The following is an 18,433-nucleotide window of genomic DNA, read 5'->3' on the forward strand; positions in this document are numbered from 1 at the left end:
AAGGGAACATCTCAGTTACTGTTGTAACCTCCATTCCCTATTGGAGGGATGTGGTGTCCCTCCCGCCACAATGCCGAACTGCCCGCTGAAATGGCTGGGACACTGACTTGGCTTCTCAGCACAAACCTGAATGAGTGATGGATGCCGGTGCCCTTTTTATGGGGGAGTGGCATGTAAATTTCACTCGCCAATTCTCATTGGCCTTTTCTCAAAGTATCAGAAGTGTTTGTGGCTCCCAAGCGTGACCCCTAGTGTCAGTCAATCAACACCATGCCGAAGTGACTGACAAATAGGAAACTAACATATTTCTTTGATAGAAAATATATATCACCATTGTTGAGAAGTGCGTTATGTAATCTTTAATCTGAAACATGCTTACTTTAAAATTCACATTTACACACTTTAAAATGTTACAAAATATTTGTTTCAAGTACACTGTAAAAAGTTTAACTATTATTTACTCAATTTTATTGGTGAAACATTTTTACACTCAAAAAAATTGAGTAAATTTTAAAGCTGTGAAATCAATGAAATATACTGTATGAATTGAGTAAATGCAAGTAAAAAAATTAAGTAAATCTGAGTAACTGCATCTGGTACATTAACAAATAAAATTGAGTAGAAATAATTTAACATTTAAACATTAAAAAAACAATATTTATGAGTAATATTAACTGTTTTTATTAATGAGTAATATTAACTTTTTTATTTTCTCTAAACCTTTGTAAAAATAGTACTCCAGACAACCACCATTATACATTACATTGGCCTTTATTTTCAATGAGTACAGCAATACAGCACATTTTAGACTGTTTTTTCATGTATACAATATTGCCTGCATTTAAACTTATTTAACAAGTAAAAATGAAATATTTAAACATTCAGGTAGCCAAATTCAAGTGTAATCAACCACTCTGTTATCCAATATCCACCGAATCTGCGCTGGTCCTCGTGCCGGAGACAGACTCGTGCTCTGCGGGTGAACTTTGAACTTCATACCGCCGTCTTGCATTTCACTCACAGTCACTGTCTGAGGCACAGCCGAAATATACTGCGAGCGACTGACATAACCTGCCAATAAACAAAAAGTGATAGTTCTGAGGACATTTTATCATCCAAATGATAATAATTATATTCATTATCATTATGAAAGTCAGTCATGTGTTTATGCAAAGCGTTTCAATCACGCAAAAAGACAAACGCGGCTCTCGTCTCGTTTAGGTGTCGAATTACGCCTCTGTAGGCTATGTTGTTTTGCATTAAATATGATTTAAAGCACAGTAATGATTTTATAGATAAAATAAAACATACACCAACCTGAATTTCACAGTGAAAATGCACCAAATCTGCGACGCTGAGAAGAGAGCTGTTGTTCTTGACTGGAGAGTTCAAACAGCCACGCTCACTCCAACCGTCGAGTTTTCGTCACGTCAGAGGGTGGGGGAGGGGGGGGGGGCATTGTTTTAATTGAGTAAACTTACTCAATTTTAAGAGCGTGTTTAATATATTAATAATATTGATTTGAATTAAGTATTTTTTTTGTTTCTTGAAACAGATCAGTTTAATTCAATATTCTCAAATATTTTGATAGAAATTTCACATATATATTAAGTATATTATAAAGAAATAATTGGTTAGTCAAATACTAAATAATTTTATTGAAAAAAACTTAAATATATCTGTAAATTTTAGATAAAATTAACTGTTGGATTTTTACTCAATTATTTTGGTATGTTTAACTCAAACAATCAAGTAAACGATATACAGAGATTTTATTAAGTTAATAAAGTTAAAAATTTCTGTAATATTTACTAAGCCACAGAATAATTTTTTACAGTGTAAATGTTGTTCTGTTTTGAACATTCTATTCATCAAAGAATTCAGAAAAAAAGTATCATGGCTTCCACAGAAATATTTAGCAGCACATCCATTTTTTAGTATTGATAATAACAAGAAATGTTTCTTGAGCATCAAATCAGCATATTAGAATGATTTCTGAAGGATCATGTGGCACTGAAGACTGGAGTAATGAAGCTGAAAATTCAGCTTTGCCTCACAGAAATAAATTACATTTTAAAATATGTTAAAATAGAAAACAGTTATCTTTCTATTAAAATCATAGTGTAAATTAATAAAAGTAACATTATTAATATTATAGACTAATTGTTAAAGCAGCTTTATGCCTCAGTAGAAAAGAACACAGTCAGAAATGGTTTCAGTCTGATACTACATGTGATCCTCTCTAAACCCTCCTTGTTCTATTGGCTTAGTCTGTTCTGTTGTCTGTTTCTCTATTCCTGACTATCAGAAAGATACACGGAATTAATTAATTTAGAATAATATCTAAATGACCTGAGGGCTTCTTTAGTCTCTTAGTAGGCCTATCAGATAACTGGTGAAATCTATGAATGTCAAAATGCAGGTTTAATCTCCCAGTACCAGAAGCCTGTGTTACTTTCAATCTATGAATTCAGAAGATGTTCGGTCTCTGAGAATCACAAGGCTGGTATCATCGAGGGCATTGTCCACACTATCCGTTTTCTTTTGAAAATGCATATTTTTTCTCTCGCCCTTTTCTTTTTGGCCTTTTGCCCACACTGAGATGGCCTTTTTTGTCAATGAAGATGGAGCTTTCCCTTGTGGATAACTTTGAAAACAGTATTTTCACGTTGTAGTATAGACTGTGAAAATGGAGGTATTTGAAAATGATGACGCATGTTTAGTCATGTGATGCATGTGATGCCAGAAGAATAGCATGATAACTTTATTATGTCTGCTCTTGTGAGCTTTTATTATGTTTTACGCGCAGTGAGGTGGTTTAAACTTTTTCAAACTTTGTGGATGAGCATCTTTGGGAAACGCCAGTATGGAAGGGGAACGTTTTGAAATGAAAAATGCTGTTTTCAAATGTATCCGGTTTAGACAGCCTAGGACTATGAATAATTTGGTCTCGGCACACGAGATGGCTTGTGTAATCTCTCAGTATATTCAATCTTTCAGTAGATTTCAGTCATGTGACCTTTTCATCACAGCCACCATATTTATGACCACCAGCAGGAGAGAGCAATAGAAGATTCAAAAGCAAGAAGTGATATCAAGAAACGTCAATCATTGGTTTTGATCTATACCAAGTCTTAAGAATATTATGGTATACTGATCTGTAGTCAGCACAGACATCATCAATTCTGACATTGGCAGACATACACTACATATATTTAATCCATAATCCATCTCTATACACTGTGAGTTGAGTAGCCTATACTTGTAAATTGTTGTGAACATTTTTTCTCTCTCTTAAAGGGATAGTTCGCCCAAAAATGATATTTAACCCATGATTTACTCACCCTCAAGCCGTTCGAGATGCATATGTCAATCTTTTTTCAGACAAACACATTTTCAGCTATTTTAGAAAATGTCTTAGGTCTTTCAGTGGTTATAATGTGAAGTAATGGGGTCTGTGCATGCATCCTTCACAAAAGTAATCCATCCGGCTCCAGGGGGATAAACGAAGTCCTTCTGAGGGGATGGATTACTTTTGTGAAGGATGCATGCACATTTTGGGACTTGAAGGAGTGGACCCCATTACTTCACATTATAACCACTGAAAGATCTAAGACATTTTCTAAAATAACTGAAAATGTGTTTGTCTGAAAAAAGATTGACATATGCATCTCGAACGGCTTGAGGGTGAGTAAATCATTGGTTAAATATCATTTTTGGGTGAACTATCCCTTTAATCATGTTGTTTATTGGTCTGATCTTGCACTGGTATAAAACATGTTCTGATGCTGTTTGTAATAGCAGCTTTTAGACTCAGAATTGAGGGTCCAACTCATGAAGAACACAGAAGGCAACCCAGCATCAGTTTGCATAATGTTTATAATTAGTGTGTGGGTGAGTTTTTAAACGACTGTTGTATTTCACTGATGCCATCATGCATTTGAAAAGCGTTGGGGCTTCAACGTAATTTAAAGGGTTAGTTCACCCAAAAATGTAGTTCACCCTCATGTCGTTCCAAGCCCGTAAGACCTCCGTTCATCTTCGGAACACAGTTTAAGATATTTTAGATTTAGTCCGAGAGCTTTCTGTTTCTCCATTGAAAGTCAATGGACGGCATACTGTCCATGTCCAGAAAGGCAATACAGCCATCATCAAAGTAGTCCATGTGACATCAGTGGCTCAATCTTAAGTTTATAAAGCGACGAGAATACTTTTTGTGAGCAAAAAGTAAACAAAAATAACGACTTTATTCCACTATTCATTTCCTTCTCTCTGGGCCTCGAGTGAGTTCACACATGACCAGCGTCAGCCAATAGTGAGCCTACGTGTGACGTACAAAAAAGACGCGCTGCGCAAAAACATTACGTGAAATAGTTCGAGGCCCAGAGAAAAGGAAATGAATAGTGGAATAAAGTCGTTATTTTTGTTTACTTTTTGCGCACAAAAAGTATTCTCGTCGCTTGATAAACTTAAGATTGAGCCACTGATGTCACATGGACTACTTTGATGATGTCTGTACTGCCTTTCTGGACATGAACAGTATGCCGTCCATTGACTTTCAATGGAGGAACAGAAAGCTCTCGGACTAAATCTAAAATATCTTAAACTGTGTTCTGAAGATGAACGGAGGTCTTACGGGCTTGGAACAACATGAGGGTGAGTCATTAATGACATAACTAACCCTTTAAAACATCACTGATGTTGTGAACAAACCTGTGTGTAGAATCTGCTTAGAATCTGCGTTTCATTAGTGTGAACACATTATTCACCTTTTTCTCAAATAATCCTTTTCACTAGTTCGCACATATAATCAGATAAGGTATAGAATATGCATATTTAGCGTGCTGTCTGGCGAGACGGCTCTGAGCTCGGATACTCGAACCCAGAGTACTCCCCTCACCCCTGGCTGGGATAGGAATACTCGAGAGTGAGGATTCGGCTTTCTATACATGCCTCCTCTCGCGCTGATTGGTTAGATTATCTGAAAGTGCTCCTCCCAAGCTTAGTTAATAAAACATTTGTTCATATGTTTCATTTGCAATTATCAGCAAAACATTGATTACAGTAAGTTACAAATTACCTTACTTACATAGTGAGTGAATTAGATGAGAATCTTACGAGAATTAGGCTAGATTTAACAGAATAATACAGTGCATGTACTTTTACTTTAAAATACTGTATTTATTTTAGAAGTCAAAGGTATGTCACCTTGTAATTTACAAAAAATAAATAAAAATTGAGTGAAAAGAGGACGTTCCGAGAAGCCCAAACAAGACACATGAAATTTTATTATTTTAAATGTTATATATTTTAAAGTCATGTTTCTCAAACCATCCTGTAACATTGTCTCTGTAAAAGACAATGTTAATTGTTTAAAAAAAATTCAGTGCATGTCTGAGCTTTCCTCCCTTACCACCGAGAGTGAATGCCGCCAAACAGGATTAACATATGATTGTCTTGCATTGTGAACTCTCATTCCACCTCACAGAATCAATTTCAACCTCTGATATAGAGTGAAAAACTCCTGGCCTTTGCTGCTTGCTACCTTTTTTGCATTCAAACTGTTCTTTTCTCCTTTGCTATCCATCACCAAGCCACACCCCCTGCTCCGCCCACATGAAAAATGTGTAAAGGCTATAGACACTTGAAGCTTATTTCCTGTTTTACATGCATACACATCCTTTCTCTTTCTCCCTCCTTTTCTCCCTCTCTCAACAAGCTGTTTTAACACCACCGCTGTTTTTTATGCTTTTTCTCAAATAAAAAGGCTCAGCCGGCTAGCACATTTTTAACAAATTTGCGACCTGTCATTACTTGCACAGACTGCCAAAGCCTTTATAAATGCCTTAGCAGTAGATACATTTCATGAGCATTATACACAAACACCGTGCTGTGTACAAAACAGGAGCATTCAGAACCAAGTGTTGATCAAGACAAAACATTTGAAAAGGTAGATAACAGTTGTCTCAGAGGCTGTGTTCTTCATTAAGGGTGTTCTCTCATGGTCAGGAATCCTAAAGCTGCCTGAATGCAAGAGGTGCTGAGATCTCCATGTTCCTAACCTCAATTAAAAGTGTCAATCTATGCAGTTGATCAAGATTAGAAACGTAAGAGATTTCTGCTAGAATAAAATGTATTCATACACCATGCCAGTGCATAAAGGAAAATGAATAATCTACTGTAGGTACTTTTCGTGGTTTGTTGTTGCATAGACAGATTGATGCACTGATACTAAACTGATAGCTGATTATTCAGAATGATATGCCGATACAGATACAGATACAGATAGTTAGATTTTTCTTAAGGAAAAAAATCTCTCCCAAATAATGTCGAAAACTATACAAGGAACCCTCTCATTTGGTACACTATAATATTATTCACAAGCTGTTTCATTTACAGCTTTCCACGGTTTAAAAATGTAGTGATTACTTGAGACATGATACGGATTTCAGTAAGTTGTACTGTATCTTTCTCATATGCATGAATATCATAACATGTTTTTGAGATATAACTTGTATTAAAGTGGAAGAAAAGACTCGTGCTCCCCACTGCCACTACAGCAATGTGTCACGTCACATTTAAGAAACGCCATTTATTGTTTGAATTTCATGATAAAATGGACTATCTATCTATCTATCTATCTATCTATCTATCTATCTATCTATCTATCTATCTATCTATCTATCTATCTATCTATCTATCTATCTATCTATCTATCTATCTATCTATCTATCTATCTATCTATCTATCTATCTATCTATCTCTCTGTCTGTCTGTCTGTCTGTCTGTCTATCTATCCGTTTGTCTGTCTGTCTGTCTGTCTGTCTGTCTGTCTGTCTGTCTGTCTGTCTATCTATCTATCTGTCTGTCTGTCTGTCTGTCTGTCCGTTTGTCTGTCTGTCTGTCTGTCTGTACGTCTGTCTGTCTGTCTGTCTGTCTGTCTGTCTGTCTGTCTGTCTATCTATCTATCTATCTATCTATCTATCCGTTTGTCTGTCTGTCTGTCTGTCTGTCTATCTATCTATCTGTCTATCTATCTATCTGTCTGTCTGTCTATCTGTCTGTCTGTCTGTCTGTCTGTCTGTCTGTCTGTCTATCTATCTATCCGTTTGTCTGTCTGTCTATCTATCTATCTATCTATCTATCTATCTATCTATCTATCTATCTATCTATCTATCTATCTATCAGTTTGTCTGTCTGTCTGTCTGTCTGTCTGTCTATCTATCTATCTGTCTATCTATCTGTCTGTCTGTCTATCTGTCTGTCTGTCTGTCTGTCTATCTATCTATCCGTTTGTCTGTCTATCTATCTATCTATCTATCTATCTATCTATCTATCTATCTATCTATCTATCTATCTATCTATCTATCTATCTATCTATCTATCTATCTATCTATCTATCTATCTATCTATCTATCCGTTTGTCTGTCTATCTAGATAGACAGACAGACAGACAGACAGACAGACAGACAGACAGACAGACAGACAGACGGACAGACAGACAGACAGACAGACAGACAAACGGACAGACAGACAGACAGACAGATAGATAGATAGATAGATAGATAGATAGATAGATAGATAGATAGATAGATAGATAGATAGATAGATAGATAGATAGATGTTTCCCCACGATGCAGCACTCATTCAAACAAACATTCACTTCACAGGTGATTAAAGGGTTACTTCAGGATTTAGCATTAAGCTTTGTATTAGTAGAAAACCTGTAGTATTTTCGAATTACCATGCTTTCCCCCCTCATATCCCCCTGAGAGGAGAGATTTATGTATTTTTTGTCTGGAAAAAATCCTCCGATGACGCAAAAATCGTCATTTTGCGTCATCGGAGGATTTTCTGTCCAGAGGCTAAAGACTACAGCCAGTAGAAGGAGCTGTTCCGCATGTTTTCAACCCGCCCATAGAGGGAGGGATCTCACTCACAGAATGTACACAGTATCAGCCGTCTTTCTTTGGAAGCTAAGCTAGCATGCTCTTGTTCTGTGGAGAAAGCTGAATAATAGGAGAAAGCTGAGTAAGTAGGGGTTACCATCTTCCTTTTCCCGGACTTGTCCGGCGGGCGAGACTGTTAAAAATGTCCGGGATTCAGCTTTTGCGTTCTGCGGTCGCCATTCATTGTTTACATGCACACCTCTCGTTTCAATCTAACTGAATTAATTCCGATCGGTGAATCTGACTGTAGTGTTTACATGAACGCTAAACAAGTGATCGGTTGATGTGCGTTTTACCCTTGCTAAGAAAATTCCCGCTCCTCCGTGAGAGATACGAGACCCGGCGCGTCTCAGTAATGACACAACCGGCCTCGCGCCGTTCTCCCGCGGCCGTCAGCCTCGTCCTGCTCGCCACAGTAAACATAATGAATGAATGGCGACTGTAGAACGCAAAAGCCGAATCCCGGACATTTTTGGTCTCTAAATCCCTGGCAAACTCATCACTTACTTGGCTAGCCTTGTTGTCTTCAACTGTGCTCTCTAACCGGTAGGCGTGGCCTCCTAAGGCAGCGAAGCAAGTGCATTCTGGGAGTTGTTGTCTTTCATCCACATAAGCCAAAAATACATTTTCTGGCTTTTCTCAGTCTAGAAAGCTCCAAATTCAAAAATTTCTCCACATTTCTTCTACTTAAATGACCTATTTTAAATACACATTCATCTTCCCAGAGGTGAAGTATTCCTTTAAGATTTCTCCTGAAGTTCATAGCTTCAGTGTTATTATAGTCCCCCTGAGTTCATCCACTTTAAATGAGAACTGAATAGCTCTTAGCTGTGAGTAGAAATCACTTTGATAGGTCATAACCAGAGGTGCACTGCTTCCTACCCATCTCTGAACATGCAACAACCACTTGCTTTCTCCCACAGACTTACACACATCAAAGTCGGATCACATCTTCCAAAAAAAGAAAAAAAACTGAAAACAAAACCCAAAAAAAAAGAGAGATGAAAGAGAGGAAAAGATTGAAAAAAAGAGAAATTATGAGCATTTTGAGATTTTTGCGTTGTTTTTACTCTCAGTTAAGACCAGTAAAGATTACTATTACTAATGGCCTGTCTAATTGCTTTGCAGCGCAAATATTATTTGTGCCATAGTTATGTTTGGTTTGCACACTGCAATATTTTTTTAGACCTCACTAAAAGTGGTATTATAGACGTAAGGTCTGTTTGTGTGTTTGTGAATGAGCTTTTCAGCAGAGTTGATTGCTTTTGCAGCGAGACGCTGTTTGCATTAGCGTGCTGGATAATCAGCGTTAATGGGGCTTTGACTGTAACAAGCTTACTTTAGGATTACATGCTTTTTGGTAACTGATGTTTCATCTTTTGGGCTGATTTATATTAGTTTTGGGGCTCTTTCATATGGTTTTTAAGAAAGAATTCATTAAGACTGAATTTCACCTGCAGGTAGGATCATTTATTCGCAAGTATTGATGTAGCACCAGATTCAATAAAAGAATTATGGAAGTCAGGTAACAGAACAAATACAACACAAAATCTGTGCTCAATGCAATATGCATGCAAGTTCTAATCTTGTGTTGGTTTTGATTGCTATGTTGTGAAGGACACTGCAAACTGGTATCATCCGGAGTGCAATACTTGAAATGATACTCTTAAAGTACCAAAAAAAAAAAAAAGAAAAAAGAGAAAGAAACAGAAAAAACTGAGACAGACTAAATCCAGAAGAACTGTGGCAAAGTCTCCAAGACATTTGAAGAAACCTACCTGCAAAGCTACAGTACCGTTAAATGTTCTAGGCACTTGTGTAAAAATACTGTAAAGTGAGGATGCTTTCAAAAATAATGTAATAAATACATTTTATTCATCAATTAACTTGGTGTTACCACCCTTTGCACTTAAAACAGTTTTTGCACATAGTTTTTCAGGTAGCTTTACAGGAAGGTTTTCTAAAGTGTCTTGGAGACGTTGCTGTAGTGCTTCTTGATTTAGTCTGTCTCGTTTTTTTCTGGTTCTTCATGTAATCACAGACGGACTCGATGATGGTGAGATCAGACCTCCGTGTGGATCATACCGGCTGTTGTCAGACTAAATTGTCAGACTGTGCATACAAAAATCTAACTGGATTATTACAATTAATGGCAAAATGAATATTTGGAATGTAACTGATATTTCATACTGACACACTACAGCAAAATATATAAATAACTGGCTTAAAACCATTTTTTGGGTGAAAATACTGACATGTAAGACTTTTGCACAATTCAAAAAATTTCATTTCTGAGTGGGTAAGCATGTAGTCGCTGAACCTGTTTACAGGCATGATGTAAAGACTCAAGGACAAATGGAAATTTCCCATCAAATGAAACCCAACAGTTCATAAAATAAATCATAATTTTAGGCGTACGGTATAGTGACAGTAAACTGTTTTATGATCATAGGTCTTCTAGAATTCATAATGATTGCCTTTGATTGCCTGGAATGCTTTAATTGGAACATCACACTTAGAAACTTAGAAAGAGAAATATTTTAACATGTGTGAGGAAAAAATATATTTTTATGAATAGTTAAACAGCCTTGCACATGGGGATGTGATTTCATTAAAATTCTCTGCAGGAGAAATAATGGACATGTCTCTTTTACGCTCTGCTGGTTGAAAACGGAAATTCAAACAGTCTGCTCCCATTGAAGATAGCACACCTTTTTATTCATGGATTATACGGTTTTATCTAAATGCCAGTTATTCCCTTCTTTCCTCTCCTTCTTTTTACTTGTATTCACTGACTTCCTCTCTCCATCAGAGTTAAACTTAAGTGAGCAGTAAACAGTAAATATTACATTTCAGCCATGCATGTTAGTTATGCATCGCTATTGTTTTCAGCCTGCCAAGAGGATAAATAAAGTTACCTGTGGCTCCTATAACCCAAAAGTACAACAGACAGGAATTGGGTGGCTTAAAGGGGTCATATAATGCTACATGCACTTTTACAAGTTGATTGTATTGAAATGTGTGTTGGCAGTGCCTGTACACAACCATCATAAAATGATAAAAATCCATCCAGTGTTTTTTTTTTTTAAATCTTCTTATATGTTTCCCCCTCTCCTGAATCAAGCTGTTCGATTTTGTGACGTCATAAAAATCGACGCCCCTCCCACAATGGTTGATTGACAGCAGCGTTTCAACACAGACCCGCCCTCGCGGCCTCGTGAGCGAGCTTTGAGTGTGAATCATAGCCCCCGCCAACCGGCGTGTTCATTGCTGATAGCTGGAGCACTGAGTAGAATGGCGTCTCGATTGTGGTGTTCTGTTCTTGGGTGTAATAACTGTTGGAAAAATTCACTCTTACCAGAATGGTTATTGACTTCTGTGTATTTCAGTTAAAGCTGTTAAAGTTACTAAGCTGTCTCTAATGTGAATTTCTTTTTTGGGTTTTGATGGTGTGACCAATGGGGGCAGCTCTGGGCATATTTTTGTATTCTGTTAGCTAGCATTGAAGAAGAGCTGTATACGTTTTGTCTGAACACGCAGTAAAGGAGGACGCACTTTTTGTTCTGTGCGTTTGACTGATAAATGAGTACTCTGAGTCTTTATTAAAAACCAACAATAACAAACACAGCAGTCATTTTGATGTTCCTAAATCCGAACCGCTGAAGACGCAGTGGCTGAGTTTGTTTTCGAAGGGAACATTCCCCACGATCAACGTCAATGCTTTCATGTTTGCGCGAATCATTTCACACACCAGACTGCTTTACAAACGAGGGTCAGTACAAAGCTGGTTTTGCAAAGAAGCTGCTCCTGAAAAAAGGATCGGTACCAACTATTCGTGTTCCTGCTGAACCTCCAGAAGAAGTGAGTGAGTGTAACGTTTTATTAACCTTTATATTAATCTTTATATTAATCTTTGCAAATCGCTTACTGCACCTTAACGATGAATGTGGCTATTTTTACACTCAGGTACATTACGGCATGTTTTCTATGTATGATGTTCTCAATATAATTCATAATCCCATGTTTATAATAAACAAGGCGTTATGGTTATTGTGTTATTGTGTTACGTGTACGCACAGAACAGAGGGGCGGGGTGAGCAAAGCTCATTATCATTTAAAGACACATGCACTCAACGGCGTGCTGAAAACAGAGCTGTTTTTGACCAGGTAAAATTAGTGTTTTCTTACAATACTAATGAGAATTTTTAATTAAAGTATATTACAAACTTTTAATTTAGACCCTAAAGAATCAGATTAGCTTGTACAAAAATGACATTATATGACCCCTTTAAGTTAAATATGCTTTATGCCAAACTTCCCATAAATGAAAAGGTCTCATTGTATCTGCTTTTCCAAGAAAGCATTAGCAATACAAACTGACGGCAATATCTATAGACTTTTTGGGAATCAGCTAACCTAGCCAGTTATTTTTATTGGTGGCATTTTATTCAATTTACAGTTTTTCTCAGTCGCTTTGGTGCATTTCTCACATCACTATTTACATTTGCACAACAGTTAGTTCAACCTCCACAACATTTAGTCATTTGTGCACATCATAGTAGCAGTTTCTCATTCCTTCCAACAAATTGCAAATGCTTTTGGAGATGCATCAATTGCTTTCATACAACTCTCTGCTGTTTTATAACATTATCATTTGCTTATGTCATGTCAGTCAAAATTAACTATACTTGTGAATGCTGAATAGTCATTCCATATAAAACTAATAGTCCTCATTTCATTGCTTGAGTCATTACATACAAAAATTTTGAACTAGTTGTCAAAATCTGTAATTTAAAAAAAAAAAAAAAAAAAATCCTGCAAAAGTCTCCTAAATTGAACAATTTGCAATTGAGCAAGAGATGATATTCGCTGTGATGTAGATTACTGTAAATTATGTGACCAGACAGAGAGGAACGTCTGGATGTGCATGAATGATTACAGTCCTATGAATGTTGTATGTTCAGTTCCAATACAGTATATAGGCCTACTGCAATATTGCGTACAGTTGTGCACAGCTCTACCCAAAGGGAGTTTATGTTTGTTGTAAATAATGGTGTATTTTTTCTTTTGCACAATGCTGTGAACAAATTAGAATTGCAAAGAGCATATGCAGTAAAAATGTGAAACATACATATTCAGTGTCTTGTACTCAGTTACCTCATAAATACAGTAATGTTTAACTTTACTGTATCTTTTCAAATGGCTGTGCAAATAGTATTTAGTGCTGTATTGAGCATTTTCAGGTAGTGTCACCAAGATCTGACTTTTATCATTGGAAAACATTTACAGAGTAAACTGTCGTAATGAAAACATGACTAAGCCATTTGACTATCTTGTTCATAAACGATGGTGTCAGGACTTTTTATTTTGATGACAGTGACACTTTCATTGACATAAATACTTGCTTTTGAGGAATGGGCTATCCATTTTGAGCAAGTGACACGCTTTTGCAGGTTATCAACTAGGTTTTGCAGTTTGCACTAATTGTTTTGAGAACTGCATTAACTGTTGTGCAAATGTAAATAGTGTTATGAGAAATGCACCAAAGCGACTGAGAAAAACTGTAAATTCTTAAATATTGGTGAGAATAAAAAAAATATATATATTTTTATGGTCCCTTTTGAACATTCTATTGACTATAAGTAACTTTGCAACTAGGCTACAACTAACTCTCATTAAAGTATTAGTAGACTGTCTGCTTTATATCTGCTATCTCTTTATTGTGTTCATTCTCCAACAGACATTCTATTGACTATAAGTAACTTTGCAACTACATATCAACTTATTCTAACCCTACCAGTCTACTAATACTCTACTAACATGTTAATGAGAGTGCAACGTTGCTTTTAGTCAACAGAATTTGTTAAAGGGACCATTAAAATAAAGTGAAACCAAACTAGATATCAATTTGCATATAAACAATGGACATTAGTTATGCTTTATATTTAAAGAAGCACATACAAAAGACCTGAAATGGAAGCGATGCGACCTGTTTTACAGAATAAAGACGTTTTTTTTTTGCTCATATAACCCCCATTAACAGTTTCAGGTCCCACTATAATAAGTCCTTTAAATATTTGTATTAATTTAAATTAATAATTTAACACAATGCACTTATGTACATGCATGTTTTTTGTATTGTGCTTATATTTTGAAAATACCTGCATATGTAATTTTTTTTTTAATTAGGCCTACATCTATAATTACACTGTTGACCCTTCCCTTACACCTTAACCCACTCTTAAACCTACCCTTACAACCAAACCTCACACGTATCTCACCTCAATGGCAGCACAAGTGATTTGCAATTCAACATGGACACAATAAGTACATTGTACTTATTTTTGTAATGTAAGCACATACAGTAGTAGTCAAGTAGGCTACACTTAATACAAAGTGAGCCAGTTTCCTTATACCATTAGCCTAGAAATCTAGACGCACCCTAGCGGCAGCAAAATGTATTTCGCAGCCAGGGTAGTCTAGCAACTCTCAATAAAACTTCTCGCTGCAAAAACCCAGATTGGGTCAGGCCAATCACGTTGTGTATAGAGTAGGCGGGGGCGGGCTTAACATACACGACAGAGTTGCGACGGTTACCTGGCTGCTGCTCCTTGAAAACAAAAATGGCGGCTGCTGATGGAGAACAACGGTCTTTCGAATCGGCTTTGGCCGCGACTCTGGAGGACTTGGAGTTAAGTTTTTCTTTGAGAAAAGAGAAAAGAACGGCACTTAAGTCATTCTTAAAAAAAGGAAGATGTGTTCGTCGTTTTGCCGGCCACATATGGCAAAAGTTAAATCTATCAACTAAGCTCCGCTGTTGGGAAAACGCTCTGGTTGGTTGAAGCGCTGTCCTATTGCGTGCAGAGGGAATTTGAAAGACAGCCGTTTATCCCGCCCCTCGGATTGAGCCGTGACTATGGTATATCTTGATGTAGGTCTGGCTTGCCAGGCTATTATACCATACCATGTCACAAAAAATATTATTTTTTATATAATCTTCCTCGCTAAAGTTTACTATTTTCCTATTGCTTATGATATGTTGCGGCACTGCATCATTTTATTTCTTTGAGACCTTGAATAATAAAAAGAGTATTTGAATTCTGAAGGCTCATTTTCAGGAAAGTGTGCCATTTGAACCAACACAATGTCCTACTGATATCATTAAAAGGAAAATATGCTGTATTGCACTTTGTCACATTATTTGATAGACTTGACTACAGTATATTTAGTAGTGTAAAATGTAAGAGATCTTTAAAAACAAAACAATTAAATAATTGTTTATTTTTCAATGTGATATCAGCCAATTTGCATGTTCCGCCATTCATTTTAATGGGTTGTATATAGGATTTATGAAAAACAATTTCTTCCTAAAATTTGTCTTTAATGCAATTAAAATACCACACCATTGTCAAGTTTCAGTGTGTGTGTGTGTGTGTGTGTGTGTGTGTGGACTTTTTGTTTGTATTTTTGATCAGTTCCTGTGTTCATTTGTTCTGTTTCCCGCCACTCCTTTGTTTCTATGGTTACTGTCATTATAAGTTCATTTGTCCCAGCCATGTCTGATTAATTATCTCGTTTCTTGTTATTTAAGATGCACCCTTGCTTTAGGTCTTGGTCTGGTCTCTGTTGCGTTAATGTGGTTACCCTACTTGTCACCTTGTTCCAGAGAGTTATTAAAGTTTGAGTTTGCATCTTTAATCAGAGTCTTCAGTCTGTTCCTGAGATAACCACAATGTGATAACCATGCTTTTGCTTATTTAACCATGTTTTTAATATTTTTTTTAAATTGCTACGTTTTCTTAGAAAAAGTCATTTGTTTATCCCTAAATTCTGTATCTGCTGAGGGAACTGAGGGAGTGCCATTGTCAGAATCTCTGGTCCAAACAGAACATTTGAAATGTAAGAGTAGAACTCACAAAATGCAAACTAACAAAAATGCAGTTGTCAAGGTGACAGGAATGACAGATAAATGAGTGCGCTCAGGATGCTTTTTTTCCCCCTCTGATATGTGCTATTATTCAGCCAGGAGTTAGTCACGAAACCCAACACTCTCCTCATCTTCGCACTGTCCCATATCATATATCTTATCATTGAGTCAAGGTTTTTCCATAAATAGTCAACTGGGAATTCAAATAAATTATTCATGAAGATTTTTGAGTGATCAATCCTTAGTGTATGGACAAACCAAGGCCGCCTCCCTGCTCGGCTGCTTGTTTTGAAGAAGTTGAGGCTGATCAAGTGGGATTGTCAGACGGTGACTGAAGAGTCTGCTGTGTTTTGAGAGATGAAACCTTGTCGCAGACGTAGGGTTGAGCGCTCTGTTGCCCTGCGCCCCTCGGAGCGCACGCCGGTGCCATCCTCTAAAGGCGTCATGGGTTTTGAATGGTGAGAAAAGAGATTAATGTGATATTGATCATAACATGAATTCAATGGCAGGCTTTGGGTTGGCTGTAATAACTGAGTATTACTTTGTTCCCAAGCGTGTCCTGAAATTCACGTCCAGTCAATATCCCATTAGAGAAGTGTGTCAGTACTGCTGTGTGTGTATGTGTGAGAGACAAAGATTGTTGGTTAGAAGGATGCAGTAAAATCACATTATAAATCATTTATTAGGTAGACATATGGCTGCCTGTAAAAATCGATGGTGATTATAAGTGGCTCATCAACACCCTGTAACTTTACATACATTTGATATTCCTCTCGGCTACAGGCATTCATTTGTTAGGTTAAAAAAAACGGCTTACAAAAGTTTTACTTGAACGACAGTTATATTGAGAACAAACTTATGAACTTGGTTAAAGGATTAGTTCACTTCAGAATAGAAATTTCCTGATAATTTACTCACCCCCACATCATCAAAGATATTAATGTCTTTCTTTCTTCAGTCGAAAAGCAATTAAGGTCTTTGAGGAAAACGTTCCAGGACTTTTCTCCATATAGTGGACTTGAATATCAACGGGCTGAATGTCCAAATTGCAGTTTCAATGCAGCTTCAAAGGGCTCTACATGATCCCAGCCGAGGAATAAGGGTCTTATCTAGTCCACTATATGGAGAAAAATCCTGGAGTGTTTTCCTCAAAAACCTTAATTTCTTTTTGACTGAAGAAAGAAAGACATGAACATCTTGGATGACATGGGGGTGAGTAAATTATCAGGATTTTTATTCTGATGTAAGGGGTTTTACAGTCAAAGACCCAGAACCAGATATGATGAATGAAGACCCGGAGTCAGAATTATAATAAATTAAAGAACAGATTTACTGAAGATAGTTTGCAGTTTCATCAGCAGAAATCAGCTTCAAGACTCACACAGGAGTTCGTAGGCCGCCCCACTTACAGTTACAAAGATCACAGCAGTTATACCCTTCACCAAGGTCTAAGCTACGTCCTTGCTTCAGGTTGCAGTTTCTGATTGGCTAAGAAATAGATAAACATAGTAATTTTCCACACATATACAGATAGACTAAAGCATATCTCCATCGATTAGGCAGCTGACACTTGGACCCTGAAGTTAGGCACGTCGTGACCTTCCAGGTCCAGAACAACAACTCAGTCAATCTCCAATAATGCCAGTGGTTCCTTAACCTGTAACCAAGAAGACTAACACACACAACCGACACACAGCTTTTCCAAGGTTGGATTTGGCCAGGCTCTAACTATAAACAGGAGAGTCCTCTTAAAACAGCAAGGTAATACGTTCTTTCTCTCAAGGAGAGCTACACTTTAGTCTAACTGGAAAGTAAGGCTTTAACAAAGAAATGGTCAATTAAACTATTAGCTTCAATGACCCCTATATGTTTTAACACGTTGAAGACCTTTCTCAAACACAAAACAAGTCCAAGTATTTCATTTCTGGAGGCCGGGCTAAATGAGCAAGCACTGTTACTGCATTCAGATATCAAATACAGACATTAAAGAACACATGAAAAGCACATTTCAGTAATCACACTGGTAACTTCTATAACAAAGTAAAATCTCCAGAGAAGTCATTTAACTCATTTGATATTTAGAAGGAAACATATTGATTAAAGGGGTGGTATAATGCCCTTTTCACAAGATGTAAAATATGTCTTTGATGTCCCCAGAGTGTGTATGTGAAGTTTTAGCTCAAAATAACCCACAGATTTTTATTTAGCATGTTAAAATTGTCACTTTTTGAGGGTGAGCAAAAACTGTTTTGTGTCTGTTCCTTTAAATGCAAATGAGCTGCTGCTCCAAGCACAAACTTTGGAGAGACTCAAGAAGAAGTGACAACATGTAGAGCAACAGGACGTTTCTGAATGGTTAGTTGATTAATTTAGCTGATGTGTAGTTATCTTCTATAGTCATTAATAATCTATAAATCGTGTTCAGGGGGCGGGGTTTATGTAGATTTTGAGATGTCACTAACCCGGGAGGAATGTCGTGGAGTCCCTATAGCCATTTGTTGTAGTCCTTAAAAAACAATTTCTTTACAAGCAAATATCTTAATTTGCTTTGAACTTT

General features: G+C 36.9%; 1 long non-coding RNA gene across 1 annotated transcript; it reads right to left on the reverse strand.

The window, feature by feature from the left end:
• Nucleotides 1-752: 752 nt before the first annotated feature.
• LOC308699401 lies at nt 753-1,436 on the reverse strand. Its single transcript, XR_014031184.1, has 2 exons — nt 1,318-1,436; nt 753-1,071 (listed from the first exon to the last, which is right to left on the reverse strand). It is a non-coding gene; the product is annotated as an uncharacterized lncRNA (long non-coding RNA).
• Between the last annotated feature and the right edge of the window lie 16,997 nt (nt 1,437-18,433).

The sequence above is a fragment of the Scardinius erythrophthalmus genome, assembly GCF_964197995.2.
Source record: "Scardinius erythrophthalmus genome assembly, chromosome: 12".
In the NCBI taxonomy this organism is placed as follows: domain Eukaryota; kingdom Metazoa; phylum Chordata; class Actinopteri; order Cypriniformes; family Leuciscidae; genus Scardinius; species Scardinius erythrophthalmus.